The 22708-nt window shown below is 40.4% G+C and overlaps 1 protein-coding gene and 1 long non-coding RNA gene across 22 annotated transcripts in view; one reads left to right on the forward strand and one right to left on the reverse strand.

Moving 5' to 3' along the window:
- Positions 1-22708, reverse strand: part of ANKRD28 (ankyrin repeat domain 28) — a 208642-nt gene that overhangs the window by 83834 nt on the left and 102100 nt on the right. The gene's annotated exons all lie outside the window — the stretch shown is intronic.
- Positions 4424-11279, forward strand: LOC144579935 (uncharacterized). Its single transcript, XR_013528660.1, has 3 exons — positions 4424-4502; positions 4746-4914; positions 11136-11279. It is a non-coding gene; the product is annotated as an uncharacterized LOC144579935 (long non-coding RNA).

The following is a 22708-nucleotide window of genomic DNA, read 5'->3' on the forward strand; positions in this document are numbered from 1 at the left end:
TGGGTTATATACCTAAAGCTTAAGAAATAAATTTTTTTAAACAAATAAATTCTGTACAGTTGTTTAAAAATCATTAAGTCAATGGACAAAAATGAACGTTAACAGAATACAAACACATTAAGACAAAAAAAATTTACATTATTTGGGGAGGGAATAATTTATCTCCTATATAAAATCCACTGATTTAGTATTTAAATCCTAACCAAATAAAAGGAGCACATGCATGGTAGGATAATTCTATTAATATATCTAAGTAGAGAACAGCTGTGGCTCTTGGAAATACAGAACTGGCTGACAGATCCTATCCTGTAAGCAACCCTAGATTTCTATCTAAAATCCTAAATAACTCATTTTCTAAATGATGATATACAGGTACAGAAAATAGCCCAATATCAGAGTAAACTGTAACAGAAACAAAGCTTCATACTTCCTAATGCTTACATTATTTCTAGGTTTTTGTGTGTGAGGAGTCAGGAAATAATCAAGTCCAGTGACTTCATGTAATGCCTTCAATAATTACTTGCTCTGGGTCCCTAAGTAGTTGTGTTATCCCTTCAAACCCAAGTTTCTTCATCTATAAAACAAATTTAATAGTATTTTGTTATAAAGATTAACATATAGTAAGTGTACCTAGTACATAACAGCAAATATGTTATAGGTATACTTTAAGTCTAGAAAATAAAATGAAATTAAGATGTAGGAAACATCCAGAAATGTAGCAGTTGGGATACTGAGAGTAGCCAAGTTCTCTGTGGGCAGAGACAGTGAGGACACAAAGAATCAAGAGCCAATTAGAGAGTTTTGAAGAATGCTCAGAGTTAGGCTATGGGAGAAGGAAAGGAAATAAGCAAAATAAAGAACTATCCAGAGAGCATCACTTATCATGTAATAAACATTTGGACAACTATCTGCCAGGCACTGTGAAACCCAAGATGGTTAAAACACAGATTGCCTAATCATAGTAATGCCAACGTTTGTTTTGGGTAGAAGACAGAATGTAGAAAGTACACACACTGGAAATGTTTGCCAGCTGGAAGCTGGAACGCTAGCAATAGTGAAGGAGAGATACGGAAGCTAGTGTCTTTCGTTTTTCCCACTTACTTGCTTAGGACTTCAATGGTTCTCTTTAAGCAGTGTGCCTCTATCTACAGGTTTATATTTACCTGCACATACATATCTATACACAGTAGAAAGGAAAGCTCTGGCAGTAAGGACCAAAGGGTATCAACACAGACACCCAGTACAGACAGTATCCTGAATCAACAAAGGCAAAGAAGAAATGAGGTCTCATGAGGGATGCTGAGAAGTCTGATTCAAGGTATTAATCAGCAGTAGAATAGAAGGGAACGGGGGATCATGGCTGCAATCCTAGCACTTTGTAGAGGCTGAGGTGGGCAGATTGCTTGAAATCAGGAGTGTAAGACAAGCCTGGTCAACATGGTGAAACCCCGTCTCTACTTAAAATACAAATATTAGTCAGGCGTGGTGGCGCATGCTGGTAACCCAGGGAGGCTGAGGCAAGAATCGCTTAAACCTAGGAGGAAGAGATTGCAGTGAGCTGAAATTGCGCCATTCACTCCAGCCTGGGCAAGACAGTGAGAATCTGTCTCAAAAAAAAGCAGATAGAAGGTGGCTGTCACAAAGAACTGAGGAGACTCTCTATGTGCTGATGAAGATCTGAGAACAAAAAGTAAAAAAGCAGTAGTTGTATAACTAATATGCTTTACTTTTATGTAGAATAAGGAAGTGGTTAGTATTTTTATCTTATCACACAATGGTCCTCCCTTGTTTCCCTTTTCACAGTATGCTACCCAGTCACATATAAATGGAAAATTCCAGAAATAAATAATTTTTAAATTTCAAATTGCTCACTGTTCTGAGTAACGTGATGAAATATGGCACCATTCTGTTCCATCTACCCAGGATGTGAATCATCCCTTTGTCCATCATATCTTGCATATGCCATCCACTCTTTCCTTACTGGACCTTCTTGATTATCAGATTGACAATCATGGTATCACAATGCTTGTGTTCAAGTAACCCTTACCTTACTTAGTAATGGCCCCAAGGTGCAAGAGTAGTGATGCCAGAAATTCAAATATGCCAAAAGAAGCAGTAAAATGCTTCCTTTAAGCAAAAAGGTGTAAGTTCTCAATCATCATCACCATGCTGATGTTGCTAAGATATACAGTAAGAACAAATCTATCTGAAATTCTGCAGGGGGAAAAATAAACTTGTGCATGGTATACAGGGTCCAATAGTATCTGAGGTTTCAGGGATCTACTTGAGGGTCTTGGAACATACCTCCTCAAAAGGGGGAACTACTGTATTTGCTTAATATGCATAAAGAAATCCAATAGGAATGCTAAGATATTAACAAGTTGGAGTGCTTATACACTTTTGTGTTGGTGGGGGGGGCACACTGAAAACTGGGCATATGGCAGGTACTAGAGTAGCAATGCAACTTTATATTGTACCTTTAAATGTGTACATTATTTACCAATTTTTAAACAAAACTGAAATATATTTAAGGAAGAAGAAAAGGAATGGTCACAAAATATTCCAAGAATTTGGTCCGTGTCAGGTGCAAAGAAAAAAATAGAAAAGTAACTAGGAATACGGTGAAGATAGTTTTTTCTTTCTTTTGGAGATGGTTTATTAAATATACAACTTCATGAAGATTGAATGGTGTATTTGGGAGACTAAAGTAAAAAATGCTGCTGGTCTTATTGTGTCATTTTAAGTTACAATAATTAGTCTTTCTTTCTCTTTACCTGTAATAACCAAATTTATTTATCAAATCACATAATTACAAAAAAGAATCCCCAATGGCTGACTGAGGATATATCATACTGCTACTTGTTACTAATTTGATTAAAAATTTGTCTTCTTTTTATTCCAAATACACTTTTATCTTCAGAAAGACTAGCACAATGGGATCATACTCTTTCATTAAATCATGCATTTCTTCTACGAGCCTAATCAAATGTTTTAATTCCTTGGAAAATACAGGTAAACTATATGAGAAATCAGGGCTATATCTGAGGGCACCAATTAATCAATATTCCCCCATCCACGTTAGTTAACTAATATGTGATTTACAATATAAACATATAAAATACGATACAGTAATGTACACTACAAGAGCAGTAGTTGGCTGTGTTCCTATAAAATGAAAAATAGTATAAAAGCCACAAACATATCTGCACACTTCAGATGGTTCAGATTCCCAGAGTTCATGTCAGGGGGCTGTCTAAAGGTAAACAGAGTTCTGTTCTACACAGAACACTCCAAAGTTATCTATATATTTATATACACATTAAACTATAAATTCATTCTAGAAATGGAAAAGACATTTCCAGTATATAGTTAACTAGTTCAACAGCTAGTTGGAGTATTAAACACCAGCCACAACAGCTAACAATGAGGATGGAGATGAAGGGGAGGAAGGGAGAAATCATACTCACTTAAAACAAAATCAGTCTTTGTAGAGAGAAATAAAATAAAATGTTAACAGCCTCTGGTGGCTTAATCACATGTTCTCTACATGGCAGAAGATAGTATTTGTGGTTTATAAGGATGATCTTAAGTAACCAAGAAAGATTATTTCTTTACTATTTCCTACTCATTAGACAGAAAAGATTATAAAATAGCAGTCCCATGTCATTTGGTGAAGTTAGGTTACTGGCAGAACCTGTGGTGTGAAAAAGCACTGCTAAGAAACAAAAGACAATACACACAGCAATTTAAGGAAGATATAATCAGTGAGTAGTATAAACCAATATTTACAGAAAACTTATGTGCCAGAAGCACATCTCATTAAATTCAAAATGGTTATGTCCAACTGTATAATCAGTATTTTCTTTACATGTCTTTCCTTGTCCCTCACAAATCCATGTATACCAACTGAACTTCTTTTCAGATAAATAAGCAGCCAGAACTTACACTCACACATTTATTTGAATTCAGATTCACCTTTCTAGAGTAGAGATGTGATTGGGTTTCTGATATTATATGCAATAAATAACACAAACTAAAAATCAACTGCAGGATCACCTAAACAGGTTGTATCCATTTCATACCACAGTTAGATTATATAGAAAAATCCAGCTAACCAGTTTCCTGTCACCCAATCTTTTCATGTAATGATTCACCCATATAAAAGTGTGCACTCTAAAAACAATAGTTTTATAAAAGAAAAGGTTCCTTAAGGCAAAATATCTAGAATTAAATGTCTAGCTATTTGGAGATAAACCATAAATTAAACAACAGAAACAACCTGATTTACTTACTTACATTAGTCTAGGGCTCTAGACAGCAATGCAGTTGAAGAGAGGTCTGACCTTGTAAAGACACAGTTAAGGGTTAGTGGAAGAACACTGGAGCAGGAGAGATCTGTGATCTCATAATAGTTCTATAACCACTTGGCTATGTGACCTGGAACTGTTTCCTGGGGCCTGGATCTTCCTTTTCCTAATCATAATTCCTGCCTCCCATGCTGTGTATGTGGTGAGGTGAGGGGGAGGTGGATATCAATATGTGTGGATGGGAGGGGGTCAGGATGGGCTGCAGATTTAAACAAAGGGCACTCTGTTTCTGTAGAGTTCTACAGTCAACAACTTCATTAGGAGTATCCCATTTGACTCTATATCTCATTCTGCAAGATAAGTAATTCACTTATTTTCTCCTAATCTAATTGGTCACTAAGTTCTGCCAATTCTTTCATTTCTGAACCTCAATTACAGCTGACCCTTAAACAACACTGCTTCAAACTGCAGAAGTCCCCTTATACGTAGATTTTCTTCCATCTCTGCAACACGAAACAGAAAGCCCTCCTCTTCCTCCTCACCTTATTCAATGTGAAGATGACAAAGATGAAGATGTTTATGATGATCTGCTTCCATTTGATACACAGTAAATATGTTTTATGCTTTTCTTGGTATTTTCATTTTATTGCAAGAATACAGTATATAATACATATTATATAAAAAATATGTGTTAATCAACTGTTTATGCTATTAGTAAGGCCTTTGGTCAACATTAAGCTATTAGTAGTTTCTAGGGAGTCAAGTTTATATTCAAAGTTCCTTTGGGGTTAGGGTTGAGGGAGCCAGTGCCCCTAATCTCCACATTGTTCAAGGGTCAACTGTACCTGTAAAATAGAGAATTGTGCTAAATCATTCTTATGATCCATTTCCAGTTACAACATTCTAACCTATTTGGAATAAATTATTTCATACTTATTAACCTTGAATGGTCTGAATGTTTGCATTCCTCCAAAATTTATGTTAAAATCCCAACCCCAATGTCATGATATTAGGAAGTGAGGTCCTTTATGTGGTAATTAAGTCTTGAGGGAAGTGAATGGGATTAATCCCCTTATACAAGTGGCCTAAGAGAGCTCCCTCTTAGTATAGCTGTATGAGGTTATACTAAAAAGACTGCTGGCTATGAATAAGAAGTTGGCTCTCACCAGATACCAAATATTCTGGCATCACGATTTTCCCAGACCCCAGGACTGAGAAAAATTTGTCTGTAAGTCACTCAGTCTGTGATATTCTGTTATGGCAGCCCAAAGGACTAAGACACCTCACTCTACTTTAACATTAAGTAGATGAGGTAGTATCTTTATACTCTAGGTTAGGGGTCTTCAAACTACCACCCACAGGCTGCAAGCCACCTAACTTGTAAAGTTTTACTGGAACACAGCCATGTCTATTCAATTTAAATATTAAATAGGTAGTTTTCATTAAACAAAAGAGTCGAGTAGTTGCCAGAGTCCGTATGGCCTGCAAATAGTATCTGGCCCATTGCAGAAAAAGCCAATCTCTGATCTTGGCTAAGAACTTGACAGTAGGTACTATTAAAGTTATTGCTAATTTCATACATCTTTGTAACAGTCATGAATAGTCTCACAAATCATTTTCCAAAACTATGCAGAGAATTGTTTTCTTCTCTGCTCCTAAATCACAGAGGAGATAGTCCATAACCAGTGAGCTGGGCCAGAAGCCAAGTACTTTCATCCCTCTTCCCAAGCTATCAACAATGCTTTTCTTTGGGTGCCTAAGAGTGGGTGCAGTGGCAAAAGCTTCAGATTCTGTTTTCAGGCTGGGAGTAGACATCAATTACATTTCCACTTTTACAACTATAATACTGAAAAACATAGTTGCTACATTGTATCTTTCACCCCCCCCTCCCACCCACCCCTGGAGTCTCCCTCTGTCACCGAGGCTGGAGCTGCAGTGGTGTAATCTCGGCTCACAGCAACTTCCACTGTGCTATAGCTGGAACCTGAGCAATGCCATTTTATAAAAGACAAAAGCTGTTTTCTAAAAATAAAATTACCCCATTCTCCTCACAATGACTGCTAACCTTGGCTTCTGTAAATAAAAATGCTAGTTTACTTTGCAGAATGCAAAGAGGTAAAGCTGCTTACTTTCTCTTATCAGTAACTGCCAGAGTTGCTAGCCTTTGCTTACCGGTAATAACCAGAATAAGCACCCCAAGTTAGTTCCATCCTGGCTCCTGCGACTCGTAATAGGTAACTAAAGATCTGTGGATTCTAATACTGCCCAAACAATGTATAAACTAATGTTTATCTTAACTTCTGTAAACCACTTAAGTAACAATCGGAATGACAAAAGTCCCCTGGCCCTTGGAATGTCTGAAGCACCCCCCACCACCCTCGTCTAGGCCCAGGAGGTGATTTACAGAATCCACTAGCCCTCAAAATGACTGAAGCCTTTCATCCCCATCCCGGCTCCTCACCCCCACTCCCAAGGTGGTTTTACGGGTATAAAAAGGTCTTGTCACCCTTTTTTCTCTGCCACAGGTTGGAGGGACGTTGAGTCCTCTGTGGTCGCCGGCAATAAACCCTGCAATTTGGCATACTTTTGTCTTGGTGTTGACTTTCTATGCTCGGTCCGGTATAACATTTGGAGGTCCCACCGAGATATTCTATTTTTCATCACCAGACAAAAGCCATCTCAGAGTCTCGCCCGGGCGGCTGCTCCCACCTTGGAAGCCTCTAGGGGAGGCGCCCCCTGAGCTGTCCCAGGGCCCCAGAGTGCCACCACAGAGGAAGAGCGCCCGCCCAGCCGACACTCACCCAAAATTCTTCAGGGTACTAAAAGCCTCCGGAGGTAAGTTTGGTTTAGAATCTGGGAACTAGTTCAAAGGAAGGGCCTGAGTCAGGGGACAGACGAGTCATTGCAACTCTGACCAGGCAGGCATCATCGAGACGTTGCTTGAGGCCTCTGGTAGCTGGTATAGTGGGTATCAGCATCGGGTAGCTGGTATAGTGGGTCAGCTTATGGTAGCTGGCATAGTGGGTGTCAGCATTCACAGCCTTCTAGTAGCTGGCATAGTGGGTGTCAGCATTCGATTGTTTTCCGTAACCTCAGTGTGAGTGAGTGAGTGTGTATATATGTAGTCCCACGGCTGAAAAGCTACAGGGCTTGAGTGGGCCTTCACCTGAGGTTCCACGGGAGCATCATAAGGCATAACGGTGATTCACCTCATAGCTGTCCTACTCGGACTTCCATCCTGAGGTGACCAGGCCTGGGAATTATACAGGTACACCTTAGCCAAGATGCCCCTGAAACATTCCTCTGGGAATGTGGCCAGGCAGGCAACTGATTAGCCCCCCTTCTGGGAGGCTCCCACCCTTTGTCTGTCACTCTTGTATGTGGTCCTATCTCATCTGTAAATTTGTCAGTTTTATTATACTCCTGTTAGCTGAAAAACAGTAGTTTAGACCTGTTATTCTTGAAGTGGATAATATTCTCCATTGGCTAAGTGACCACTGACTTCAAGAAACTCTAATTGAGTTTACACCTCTAGGAATAATTCTGTTCTCTTTCCTTTTCTTCTTCTTATACTATCATTGAGGCCTCATTCTTCCTTTTTCCATATCTGAGAGAAAATTCTGCCCTCGATAACTTAGGTGTAGTTTTTTTTTCTCCATTTTAGAGAATCAAACTTTAAATAAGAAACTACCACCCCTCTTTGCCCGTTTAGGGTAAAAAAAGGAGTAATTGTCTCTTCTGTCAAAAGACACAGAGAACAAAGAGAAAGTAAGAGAGGAGAAGAAGAGAGAGGAGAGAGAATAAGAAAGTAAGAGAGGGAAAGAAGAAAGAGGAGAGAGGAGACGGAGACAAAGAAAAAAGGGCAAGAAGAGAGAGATAGGGAGACAGGAATTTAATGCTTTTTAAAGTACCTGTGTCAAGGTGACCAAAAGCTGCAGGGGTAAGGAACTCGCAGCCAGCCCAGGGGCTTAGAGCTCAGTTTTTAAACTGACACAAAAAGCGGTTTTTTCCTTTCTCTCTCAGTCGCCAGCCCCACCGGCTTTCAGGCAGGCCACACTGCCTCAGGGTGCAGTATTTGCATCTAAAATCTAGCTTTAAAAATAGCTTTCTAACTCTTTATAATGCAAGTTACTTGTTAACATAATAGTTAAAATGTAAAACCCGCAACTACAAAGTTATTAATTCAAATCCTCAGTGAAGCCAGTCTCAAATTGGTAAAATCTCTTAGGGGAAAATTCAAAAACTGAAGGAAAAATAAAATGGGGTCGTCTAGCTCCCGGCCTTGTACCCCTCTCTCCAATGCATGACAGCCAACTTCGAAGTTAAGTTTTCAGTTCAATATAGCATAAAATTAACCCCTAGAGAACTCTGCTTTTTATCTAAACTAGAGTAGTCATCCTTTAGAATTAAGTGGCCTGACACTGGGACCTACGACTCAAAAAAAATTACCCAGGCTGTATGGAAAATGGTCGCAGAAACTCCTGGACACCCTAATCAATTTCTATACATTAACCGATAGCTGAATTTACTCCAACAATCCCGCCGTGACTGAAACGCTGCACAAAACAAGCTAGACTTCAGGTCATGTTAGCCAGCCCAAAGAAAGCCCCTTCTGGGCCAGCCATTATCCCCACCCCAGTGGAGGATCAGGAATTACCTCCAACCTACTTAATGCCCTCTGAACCAGGGCCTCAGTACCCCCTCGGCGGTACTAGTAACTAAACCTTGTCCCCCCTGCACACCCGCAGCAAGGCCCCACACCCACTAGCAGTCCTTCCTCTCCAAGAGGCGCCCCCAACAAGAGAAGACAATTGGGGTTGCCCATTCTTTGTTCACATCCCCTTCTTGTCAAGTGACTTATATAACTGGAAAGTGATAGAAATTAAAGAGAGAGCCAAAACACCAAGTGCTGGCTCAAGCTTTATTAAGAGCAAGGGAAAATCTGCTGGGCTGTACCCAAAATTAGCACACAGCACCCGTGGCGTGGCAAAAGGGATTTTTATGGCCTGCAAGCCGGCAAATGCCTCCAGTGTGAAGGGCTGTGCAGGAGGGGAGGGGCTAGGGAATTGCTGAGTTTAATAGTTCCTGGGAGGGCTGGGGAACTACTAACATGGCGAGAGGGGGAGGGTTAGAAACCTGCTGAGACAGAAAGTTCCCCAGGAGGAGGTTGTGCTGGGAGGCTAGGGATCTTAAGGTAGTAGAGGGGTTTTACAATAGAGTAAGTTCTGTCAGAAAGCTCAACATCCCCCGTTCTCTGAGAAGCCCCAGACTTTGACAGGTCTCTTAGAATCTGTACTGCAGACTCATCGCCCCACTTAGAATGACTGCCAACAATTATCACTGAGTTTGTTCACCACAGAGGAGAGGAGTAGAATTAGACAAGAAGCCCATGAAGCAATACTTAGGACGGGAGGAAGATCAGAACACCGCCAGGAACAAATTAATGAAATTTTCCCTTCCACCAAGCCCCAATGGGACCCAAACACCCCAGCGGGCATGCAGGCCTTGAACAATTTTCACCGGTACTTGTTAGAGGGGGTTAGGGGGACAGCCCGAAAACCTACCAACCTCTCCAAGTTAAGGACTGTGACCCAGGGTCCACAGGAGTCCCCAGCTGCTTTCCTTAAGCACCTATAGGACGCCTACCGCACCTACACTCCTACTGACCCTGAGGCTCCAGAAAATCAGCGGGCCATCAATCTGGCTTTTGTTTCCCAATCTGCCCCAGACATAAAAATTAATAAAATTTGCAAAAATTAGAGAAGTTTTGAGGAATAAATTTAGCTCAGCTGTTGGAGATTGTCCAAATAGTTTTTAACAATAGGGAAACCTTAGAGGCCAAGCAAGACAAGAGAGTTACTAAGGCAGTGATAGCAACACTCCAGGAAACCCGAGTTAACTCATGGGGACCAGAAATCCAGCAGAGAGGCTGCACCAAGGTTTTAAAAATTCCCCCACTTTGTTTAATGAGACGCTGAGCCAAGATCTTGTGGCCTTCTGAGCTGAACACCCAAGGTGTACCCTCCTCCAATATGTGGATGACTTATTCTTGGCCACAAAAACCCCGGAGGACTGTAAAGAGACCACCCAGTCATTACTAAGGACCCTACAGACTTTGGGGTACCTGGTCTCAGCTAAAAATGCCCAACTCTGCCAGCTGAAAGTTACTTACCTGGACTATATTATAAAGAAGGGCAACCGGGCACTGGTACCCAGCCGAATCCAAGCAGTACTGCAAATACCCACCCCCACCACGAAATGCCAAGTTCGAGAATTCCTCGGGGCAGTAGGGTACTACAAGCTATAGATTTTAGGATTTACCGAGATAGCCAAGCCCCTGTATGCCTGCACCGGAGAAAATCAGCCTTTGACATGGACAGAAGTAGAGCAACGGGCTTTTGACAAGCTCAAGACTGCCCTGACTGCAGCCCCAGCCTTGGCCTTGCCAGACATCTCTAAACCTTTCCAGTTGTTTCTGCATGAAAAACAGGGAGTCGCTAAGGGGGTGCTCACCCAAACTCTGGGACCCTGGTCCCGGCCAGTTGCCTACCTCTCAAAAAAACTTGACCCTGTAGTCTCCAGATGGCCGTCTTGCCTAAGAGCGGTGGCAGCCACAGCCCTATTAGTCAAGAAAGCAGACAAGCTGACCTTAGGGCAGGAGTTAAACTTAGTAGCTCCCCACACAGTGGAGTCACTACTCCGTGGAGCCCCGGGAAAATAGATATCAAACGCCCACATAGTTCAACATCAAGCCTTACTTTTAGACCGGCCCCACATAAAATTTTTAAAGACTACAGTTTTAAACCCCACCACATTGCTCCCTGACAGCGAGCCAGAGGAGTCCATACATGACTGCCAACAAACTATAGATGTCCTCCACGCTGCTTGACCGGACCTCACCGATGTTCCCCTGCAGAACCCAGAAGAGGTACTGTATAGAGATGACAGCAGTTTCATGGTCAACAGAGTCAGGTACGCTGGGGCAGCTATGGTCACCCTAAAGTGGGTTATCTGGGCCCAGGCTCTCCCACATGGGACCTCAGCCGAGAAGGCAGAACTCATAGCTCTGATAAAGGCCTTAGACTGGGCAGACGGAAAAACTGTCAATATCTACACAGATAGTTGATATGCCTTTTCTATGGCCCATGTACATGGAGCCATTTATAAAGAAAGAGGGCTGCTTACCTCAGAGAAAAGAATCATCAAAAACAAAGAAGAAATCCTAGCTCTGCTAGAAGCTATACAGAAGCCCAAGGCAGTGGCATTAATACACTGCAAAGGACACCAGAAGAGAAATTCATCAGAGGCAAGCAGAAATAGAGAAACTGACCTGCAAGCCAGACAGGCAGCCTTGGGGCCAGTAAAACCTCTGACTCTTCTTGTGACTCTGCCAGCCCCAAACCTGCCTCCTACCCCAAGGTACTCGCCTGAGGAAGAAAACTTTGCTAAACATAAGACCTGGCACGATAAAAACCCTAGAAGGAAATCTAGGCAAAACTATCCAGGACATAGGAGTAGGCAAGGACTTCATGAACAAAACACCAAAACCATTGGCAACAAAAGCCAAAATAGACAAATGGGACCTAATGAAACTCCACAGCTTCTGCACAGCAAAAGAAACAGTCACTAGAGTGAATCGGCAACCAACAGAATGGGAAAGAATTTTTGCAGTTTACCCATCTGACAAAGGGCTGATATCCAGAATTTACAAAGAACTCAAACAGATTTACAGGAAAAAAACAAACAAGCCCATTCAAAAGTGGGCAAAGGATATGAATAGACACTTTACGAAAGAAGACATATATGAGGCCAACAATCATATGAAAAAATGCTCATCGTCACTGGTCATCAGAGAGATGCAAATCAAAACCACACTGAGATACCATCTCATGCCAGTTAGAATGGTGATCATTAAAAAACCTGGAGACAACAGATGCTGGAGAGGATGTGGAGAAAAAGGAACACTTTTACACTGTTGGTGGGAGTGTAAACTAGTTCAACCATTGTGGAAGACAGTGTGGCGATTCCTCAAGGCCTTAGAAATAGAAATTCCATTTGACCCAGCAATCCCATTACTGGGTATATATCCAAAAGACTATAAATCGTTCTACTATAAGGACACATGTACACGAATGTTCATTGCAGCACTGTTTACAATAGCAAAGACCTGGAATCAACCCAAATGCCCATTGATAATAGACTGGATTGGAAAAATGTGGCACATATACACCATGGAATATTATGCAGCAGTCAGAAATGATGAGTTTGTGTCGTTTGTAGGGACATGGATGAGTCTGGAGAACATCATCCTCAGCAAACTGACACAAGAACAGAAAATGAAACACCGCATATTCTCACTCATAGGCGGGTGATGAAAAATGAGAACACATGGACACAGAAAGGGGAGTACTAAACACTGGGGTCTATTGGGGGGAAAAGGGGAGGGCCAGTGGGAGGGGGAGGTGGGGAGGGATAGCCTGGGGAGAAATGCCAAATGTGGGTGAAGGGGAGAAGCAAAGCAAAGCACACTGCCATATGCGTACCTACGCAACTGTCTTGCATGCTCTGCTCATGTACTCCAAAACCTAAAATCCAATAAAAAATTAAAAAAAAAAAAAAAAAAAAAAAAGAACAGGGGGGATGGCAAGATTCCACAGGACGGTGAGCTCTACCGGACACAAAGATTGTGCTCCCCGAGGCTCTAAGGAAGGCTCTAGTTAAGGACATACACCAGGCTACTCACTTAAGGCAAACAAAATTAACTGAGCTGCTGAAGGCCAGATACTACATTCCACATTTACACGAGATGATTAAGGAAACTTCTACTCGTTGTGATGTATGTGCCAGAGAAAATCCAGGAGGCAGTAGGACTAGTCAGACAGGAATAAGACTTAGGGATATTAGCCCAGGGGAACACTAGAAAGTATATTTTACTGAAATAAAGCCTCCAGCGTGCAGCTGTAAATATCTCCTTGTGTTTGTAGACACTTTCTCTAGATAAGTCGAGGCTTTTCCTACTAAGTCAGAAACCACACTAGTAGTAACAAAAAGATTGTTACAGGACATAGTTCCTCAGTTCAGCTTGCCCCTGACACTGGGATCAGATAATGGCCCTGCCTTTATGGCACAAGTTTCACAGGGCCTACCCAAGGCCCTGGGCATATCCTGGAAGCTACACTGTGCCTGTCGCCCCCAGAGTTCAAGGCAGGTTAAAAAGATGAACTGGACCATAAAAGAAACTTTAACAAAATTCATTCTAAAAACCAGTGAAAACTAAGTCAACCTGCTTCCTTTTGCTCTCCTCCGTACCCGATGTACTCCCTATAAGAAAGGCTTTACTCCTTTTAAAATTATGTTTAGAAGGCCCCCTCCCTTACTTCCCAAATCTGCAGACACCATACATGCTGAAGTCCATAACCATACACTCCTTAAGTCTTTGCAGGCACTCCAGTCTGTTCAGTCCCAGATGTACTTGCTCATCAGGGGAGCTCGACCTACCCCAGGGGACCTCACTGACCAGCCAGTACACCCCCTTCCAGCCAGGGGACAAAGTCCTAGTAAAGAGATTCACCACCTCCGGCCTGACTCCTTGCTAGAAAGGACCCTACACTGTGATCCTAGTCACCCCCACGGCAATCAAAGTAGACAGACTAACTGCCTAGATTCACCACTCACATGTCAAGACTGCCCCCCCGGGAGGCACAATAGAGAATGACCTCAGCTTCAGCAGACCACCTAAAGCTAAGACTTTTGCGCTCCTCACAGTAACTTTCCTTACCCCCCTGATTCCTGTGGTAGCCACTGAGAGGGGACCCTCCCTTGACTCCCACCTATTACCGGTGGGTCCTTACTGAAGAATCCACTGAATCTGTAACTAGAAAATTCTATAACTAGAAAGGTATCCACCCTTATCAACTTAACCCTAGAGTACATTCTCAGAGATCCCATCTGCACTCTCTTAAGCGAGAGCCTAGATGTAAATACTATAAGACAAATGAAGACAAGAAGATGGGGGCGGGGAAATGCAGTGAAAGCAAAGGAGATAGAGTGTGAGAACGTAGAGGCCGAAAAACAGCTTCACACTATAAGGCTATATCTATGCCCAGGGTCTACCCTACAAAGGAGATAAAATTGTAAAAACTTAGAAGAGTTCTTCTGCCCCCATTGGGGCTGTGAGACTCTCTCCACTATAACAGGATATACTGCAAACAGGGACTGTTTCATTTCTTTCACCCGAGACTCTCCCCCAAACCCCTACTACACTGGTTCTTATAACCCACTCAAAATAACACTCCTGTATCCAGATAGGGGATAGGCAACAGGGCATATCTGAGGTCTCCAAGTATATATAAGTAGGTAGGACAAGGAAAACATCTTTACCATCGACGTATACAAAATAAGAGAGAATTAGACCTGTTGTTCTTAAAGGAAGGAGGAGGACTGTGCGCAGCTCTCAGTGAGCAATGTTGCTTCTATGCAAATAATTCTGAAATTATCCAAGACAGCCTTGCAATAGTTAGACAAAATGTAGAAACAAGAAAGCACCTTAGAGAAACCTCAGAAAGCCAGTACCAAAAACTGTTCTCCTGGTCCCCCTGGCTAACATCTCTGATCACTAGATTAGCAGGACCCTTAGTGTTAATAGTCCTAAAGTTAACATTTGGACCATGCCTTTTAAACATGCTCCTCAAATTTATCCAAGAAAGCATTGACTCAGTCAAGTTAATGGTTCTGAGATCCAACGATAGGCCCTTGTGCCAAACAAAAAAAACCTATTAAAAATTTAATACATATTAAAAGAACAGGGGGAATGTGCTATAGCTGGAACTTGAGCAATGCCATTTTATAAAAGACAAAAGCTGTTTTCCAAAAATAAATTACCCCATTCTCCTCACAATGACTGCTAACCCTGGCTTCTGTAAATAAAAATGCTAGTTTACTTTGCAGAATGCAAAGAGGTAAAGCTGCTTACCTTCTCTTATCAGTAACTGCCAGAGTTGCTAGCTTTTGCTTACTGGTAATAACCAGAATAAGCAGCCCAAGATAATTCCATCCTGGCTCCTGCAACTTGAAATAAGTAACTAAGATCTGTAACCCTACCCAGACAATGTATAAACTAATGTTTATCTTGACTTCTGTAAACCACTTAAGTAACAATCGGAATGACAGAAGTCCCCCGGCCCTTGGAATGTCTGGAGCACCCCCACCAACCCTCGTCTAGGCCCAGGAGGTGATTTACAGAATCCACTAGCCCTCGAAATGACTGAAGCCTTTCATCCCCACCCCGGCTCCTCACCCCCACTCCCAAGGTGGTTTTATGGGTATAAAAAGGTCTTGTCACCCTTTTTTCTCTGCCACAGTTTGGAGAGACGTGAGTCCTCCATGATCGCCAGCAATAAACCCTGCAATTTGGCATACTTTTGTCTTGGTGTTGACTTTCTATGCTCGGTCTGGGATAACACCACGTCTCAGGTTCACGCGATTCCCCTGCCTTAGCCTCCTGAGTAGCTGGGAACTTGACAGTAGGTACTATTAAAATTATTGCTAATTTCATACATGTTTGTGTGTGTGTGTGTGTTTTTTTTTAGTAGAGATGGGGTTTCACTGTGTTAGGCCAGGATGGTCTCGATCTCCTGACCTCAGTGATTCACCTGCCTTGGCCTCTCAAATTGCTGAGATCTGGCCTGCATTGCATCTTTTAAGAGTGTTGTGGACACCAGCTATTGTGGGTTGAATTGTGTCATTCCCAAAATTTGTATGTTCAACTAACCCCTGGCACCTCAGAATATAACTTTAATTGGAGATAGAATCTTTACAGAGGTAACTAAAATGAGGTCATTAGGGAGGACCCTAGTACAGTATGACTGGTGTCCTTACAAGAAATCTGAAAAAAGTCATGGACAGAGGAAAAATAAAGGGAAAAGACAGACATTTTACAAGTCAGAGATAGATACCCTGAACAGATCCTTCACTCACAGCCTTCCAAAGGAACCAATCCTGACAGCACCTTGATCTCAGACTTGTAGCCTCTAGAACTCTGAGTATATACATTTCTGTTTAAGCCACCCAGTTCATAGCACTTTGTTACAGCAGCCCCAGCAAACTAATGCACCAGCACTGCAGTAAAAAGAAGAGACACATACTTTAGGTTTCATTCATAATGTCAGGAAAATCAGAATGGTGTTTTCTATTAAGGATAGTATATTTCTATTAAGGATAGTATTTTGTCAAATGCCTTCCACAATGCAGTCATAAAGGACTTAATATGTGCTGGGTGCAGTCTGAGGTCTGAAGTACTGCTAACCATATTGCTTTGAAAGCAAGCATTAAGTGAATAAGCACCCAAAGTATCTATACCCCAGTGGCCAGTAAATAATCCTTATGGTGGGAAGAAAAGAGAAAGATTCTGATTGTGGCAGGATTAGGAAGAACAGAGATTCTGTAGTCAGATTGCCTGGATCTGAATTCTGGCTCTAGCTTTTACTAGCAATACAAAAACTTTGAAAGTTTAAAAGCTAAATGCCTTAGTTTTCTTATAGTAATACCTTCACAAATTTAGGATAAAATGAGGTTAATGAAATGGCTAAATTTAACAGTATTAGAAATGTAATAAGCACTCAGTGTTTGCTGCTATTTCACCCCATTCCATAATAATTATAACATTAATTTCAGTGGACTCTAGTATTACTATAGATTCTATGGATGTATTCACTTGTTTGATTACAGACACCATGCCAAAAATTATACCTCTTATCCATAAATCTTACAGTTTTATCATGTACAAATATTTCGTTTCCAATGAATTTAATTCTGGACTGCAAGTTAAAGAAAGTGAGTAATTTTACTCTAAAAGAAGTCACCAAAATATAAAACAGAATGAGAAGAGATATCACCTTCAATACAAAAAGGAGACAGTTACAACCACACACCAAACTCTGAATTATTTCTATCAACAACAGAGAAATATATACCAAACTGAAGGACACTGAGTCAAGTGAAGCTTCTTCAGATCTTGGGAAGGTTATTGAGTCCTCTAAAAGGTCATGTTTGAGTGTGTGTCCCATTTGTTCCTTTTTCTCTGCTGTGTCTTAAAATCCCTAAAAATCTTTTAGACGATACAGAGCTGTCTGGGTAATTCACAGGAAAAGCCCCTATAGAACTCTTAACCTCACACTGCATAACAACAAAGTGGAGCAGTGCTAAAGAAGAGACCAAGAAGGCATCTTTATTAATTTTTCACCCAGCTGGAGATGAGGGAGAGGAACAGCCAATCACCAGCAGATTACTACCTAAGAATCCACTGATCTAAGAAGCTGCTGAGCCAGCCCAACTACCTGTGGTACATCAACAAAAAAATGAAACTAAATGATAAGAACATATGGACACATAGAGGGATACAACAGATACTGGGGCCTATCAGAGGGTGGAGAGATAGGGTGGATGGTGGGAGGAGGAAGAGGTTCAGCAAAAATAACTAATGGGCACTAGGCTTAATACATAGATGATAAAATAATCTGTACAACAAACCCCCACGACGCAAGTTTACCTATATAATAAATCTGTGCATGTACCCCTGAACTTAAAATACAAGTTAAATAAAAGGGAGGGAAGGAGGGAGGGAGGGAGGGAGGGAAGGAAGGACGGACGGATGCACCTGTGGTTTGAGAGTTATTTGAAGAAACAAACCTAACAGATGCTCATTCTTCCCCCTTCCCTTCTGTTGTAAAAAGAGGCATATTCCTAAAAAATATATAAGAATCTCAAAGCATCCAGCACAGGACTAGGACAAAAGTAGAGTAAACTAGGAGAAATACAGTTGGAAAAAAAAAAATCCCAAAAAATAAGAGAATGAATTCATGAGCTACTCTACATACACAATTTCACTGAATTTAAGCTCTGAAGAAGAGACCTTAACAAAAAGTTACAAGGAAGAAGAGATAAGACAATGTAAAGATACTAAGAGAGCTAGTATCTGAGTTGGGGGAAAAAAGGAAAACTACTAAAGATAAAAACCTAGAAATAACAAAAAGTAGGATAAATATGACTTAAATGGTCAAGAATTTGAAGTCAATGCCAGAGAATGAATCTTTAAAAATAGAAGTCGGAGCATGTCATTCCACCCCAAACAGAACTCTCCACTGGTTTTCCACATCACTCAAAGGGCCAAGGCAACAAAAGAGTAAAACAAATTGAAGAAAACATAAATGTCCTTATTTCCTAATTTTTAATCATAAGAAGTCAGATAGATATAATCAAAACCTGAAATATGAACATAGAAGAAAATGACTCTGAAAAGTAATCTCAATCTTTTTATATTTTTTCATGTTAGAGAAATATATTTAGAGAATACAGCTTGCTGTGAATATCATTGTAGTTTCTAAAATAAAAAATTATAGCAACTGATTTTATTATATGTTCTTACTAAAGCATACCATGATTTTTCTATAATGCAACTATATTTTACATGACTTTTATATAAAGGTTTATTTCATTTTGCTAAATTTACTTCCTTAAGATTATACCTACCATTATAATGTGGTATTGTTAATTAACATGAAGTGTAAACTCCTACACTAAATTTTCATTACTAACTATAAACAAATTAGCCTAATTTTGTTGACTATATTTCTCTTCATGTATTTTTTCTCATCTTTACCTAGAGAATTGACCAGATCAAATATCTAGTTTCAATTCTAATTTATAACTCAACTTACTGTAAATTCATTAAAAGGCTGTTTAGTGGATCCAGAGTTTAAAATCAGGGTTATGGGTAGCAGTGAGTTTAACTTGGGCCTCAGCAACAATGACATTCAAACCAAATTTAAGTAGAACTCCTGGAGCATCTCCACAGACCCTTATAAGTCCATGTGCTATATACTGTCTGAAGACTTTTCTTCTGCTATTTATTCTGAACTAAAATTTGGATACGATTAGTCTTTTACTACCCTACTATTCTGGAAATCTAAGTAACAGTACTAACCTACTATTCTCTGGAAATAGATTTTACCAGTTAGCTTATACTTGACTTCTAAAATGTGTAGTATATCTTCTATAAAACTGTCTTAATCAACTTTTTTTTTTTTTTTTTTTGAGGTGGAATCTCACTCTGTCTCCCAGGATAGAGTGCAGAGGCACAATCTCTGCTCACTGCAAGCTACATCTCCTGAGTACAAGAGATCTTCCTGCCTCAGCCTCTCAAGTAGCTGGAAATACAGGTGCTCACCACTATGCCTGGCTAATTCTGTATTTTTCGTATAAATAGGGTTTCACCATGTTGGCCAGGCTGGTCTCGAACTCCTGTCCTCAGGTGATCCACATGCCTCAGCCTCCTGAAATGTGGGATTATAGGCATGAGCCACAGTCCTGGCCAATCAACTTTTAATTTAAAGAGTTAATGGGAATTTAAAATTAGAGCCTAACTGATAAGTCTAAAGATATAACATGAATGTACTGAAGAAATATCCACCAACCAAAATTCCTTCCTGATCAGATTTCTAGTTCAGATTTCAAAATCTCTCCTGGATTGGGTGTAGTGGCTCATGCCTGTAATCCCAGCACTTCTGGAGGCTGACGTGGGCGGATCACCTGAGGTGAGGAGTTTGAGACCAGTCTGGCCAACATAGTGAAACCCCATCTCTACTAAAAATACAAAAACCATCTGGGCCTGGAGGTACATGCCTGTAACTCCAGCTACTTGGGAGGCTGAGACAAGAGAATCACTTGTCCTTGGTAGGCAGAAGTTTCAGTGAGCCGAGATCATGCCACTGCACTCCAGCCTGGGTAATAAAGGGAGACTTTGTCTCAAAACAAACCAACCAACCAACCAACAAACAACAACAACAAAACAAACCTCTCCTGGTTCCTTCCTGAATTATGCCAAAGGGTATTTTTATAAGAGGCTATGGCAGTTATTTTCCGTAGTGTCAACTTTTGTAGGTTAGGTACACACCCTGATTACTACCTATATTTTTGTTAGAACTCTGTTATCCACAAATTATATGAGCCCTTCCTAATTTGCTGAGGGGAGCAAATACCTACCCTGTTCAGGAAGGTATTTATATCACATAAAGCTTTAAAGGTTGTTTCTTGATTCCAGAATTTAAAACATATGAATACACTTCTCCAGAGTATATGGAGTCTGTTTTTGTCAAGCTTTGTCTTTCAAGATTGTGGAAATAAATTCCTTTTCATTTCTCTCCAGTAGGTAAGTCACACCTTCCTTTTTATCATTTCAGAATGTAATAACTGAACTTCAAAACTGATAGGGGAGAATTTTTAAGAAAGCATGTCTAAAAGTCACAGAGAAGATAATACCTGACATCAAGGAATTTATTTATTTGGCAGAACCAAAAAAGTGAAAGAAAAAAAGAAAAGGGTTGCTTAAAAAAATAATAGACAAAATTTTGAATACTATATGCCAGGGACTTTTCTAGGTATCTTAATTACATAATCTCATTTGCTTCTTCAAGGCTATAAAATTTATATTATTCCCAGTTTTTTTTTTAGATGAAGAAGTTGAGGCTCAGAGAGAAAATAAACTTCAAAAGATCATGGAGGTATTAAGAGGTAAGGTCAGGACTGCATCCAAATCTCCTTGGCACAACAGATTGTGCCATTCAGATGATCTGTAGTGTCTTTCATGGCAACACAAAGCCTGGTTTATTTCTTTATTTTTTGTTGTGTTTAAGTAGAAAGCTAAGGTTCTAGTTCAACAGAAATCTAGTCTTGGATTTTACTCCAGCTAATTTTACTTCAAACTCAAGTAATTTTATTTTTCTTAAATTAGAGCCTAACTGGTAAGTCTAAAGAGAAAAAAAGTCTAAGGGAGAACCTGAGTTGCACTCACTCGAGACACATCATTCGTCTTCGTCTTTTTTCCCTTTCCACTTACCCTTCAACCCCTAACTCCTACCCATCCCCACCTTTCCCATTCTCGTTTCTATTAAAGACTTGAGAAGCAGAACAAAATGTAAACAAATTTCTGAAAAGAAGACACAGCCTAAACTTATATTGTTATAATCACCATCCTAGGCACTATAAATAAATATGCCAGGAAAGCAAAGCAGACTAATCACCTTCTTGGAGTTTACATTCTGGGGGAGAGAAAATGACAGTAAACAAGTTATTTAAAAAGGATGTTAGATAACAATAAGCACTAGAAAAAAAGATAATACAGGAGGGGAGATTAGGTAGTAGTGACCAAGGAAGACCTCGTTGATGAGGTGACATCTGAGCAAGGACATGAAAAGGTTCAGGGTGTAAGTGGCTGAGGAAGAAGGTTTAAGGCTAAGGAAACAGGGCGCAAAGACCCAGAGGTAGAAGGCGGCCAGTGAGGTTAAAGCAGAGCAACAAAAAGAGTAGCAGAAATTGAAGTCAGAAAAAAATCTGGGGTGGGGAGCCAATGTATAGCTCTGAGGCCAATGTAAAAAGTTAATTTTTTAATTCAGAACTTAAAAGAACTAAATTAATCTAAAATTGTATTTTTCCTTTGTAAATAGCTACTTGAACTATATTATCTCTTAAAACTGACAAAATATTATAAGTATTTTTTCTGCTGGGCACAATGGCTCACACCTGTAATCCCATCACTTTGGGAAGCCAAGGAAGGAGAATCACCTACGGCCAGGAGTTCAAGATCAGCCTGGCCAACATGGTGAAACCCCACCTTACTAAAAATACAAAAATTAGCCAGGTGTGGTGATGCACACCTGTAGTCCCAGCTACTCAAGAGGCTGAGGCAGGAGAACCATTTGAATCCGGCAGTAAGCCAGGACTGTGCCACTGCACTCCAGCCTGGACAACAGAGCAAGACACTCCATCTCAAAGGAAAAAAAGGGTATTTTTTTCAAAGGTAAGTTGAGATAGCTTTTTATAAAAGTACAATGGTTAATTTTATACATGATTTGTACTTGGATCATTCAGAAGAAACTAAGCATTCTCTCAAACACTTATTTCAAAGCTGACATCTAGATATTATCATGCTCATGATAAGGCTCATCTTACACAAATCAGGAAGTCAACCTTCTATAAGTAACTAAGAATCCTTGTTGCAAACATTCATTTTTAGGGGAGTAAGTCAACTTTGAGCATTTGAAAAGCTTCTCCTAGGCGTAAAAATGAAAAAGAAAAAAAAATCCTGCATGTGGAATCATATAAAATAATCCTTATGACAAAACAAAAATAATCAGAATTCTGTGTTAAAATAAAAAATGTAGTAGCAGACTTCTTAAGTCCTAAACTGTTTCTTGGACAATGTTTGTGCAGAAAATTCCATAAACTCATGTCGAATTAATTTATATCATTAAGACAAATAATTTTTTTCAACCTACTCAGTTCTTGAGTAAATTTTAGCTGAAAATTAATGAGGAACAAGCATCTTCAGGGAAGAACATCAGCAGTGA

Source organism: Callithrix jacchus, chromosome 17 (genome assembly GCF_049354715.1).
Source record: "Callithrix jacchus isolate 240 chromosome 17, calJac240_pri, whole genome shotgun sequence".
Lineage (NCBI taxonomy): Eukaryota > Metazoa > Chordata > Mammalia > Primates > Cebidae > Callithrix > Callithrix jacchus.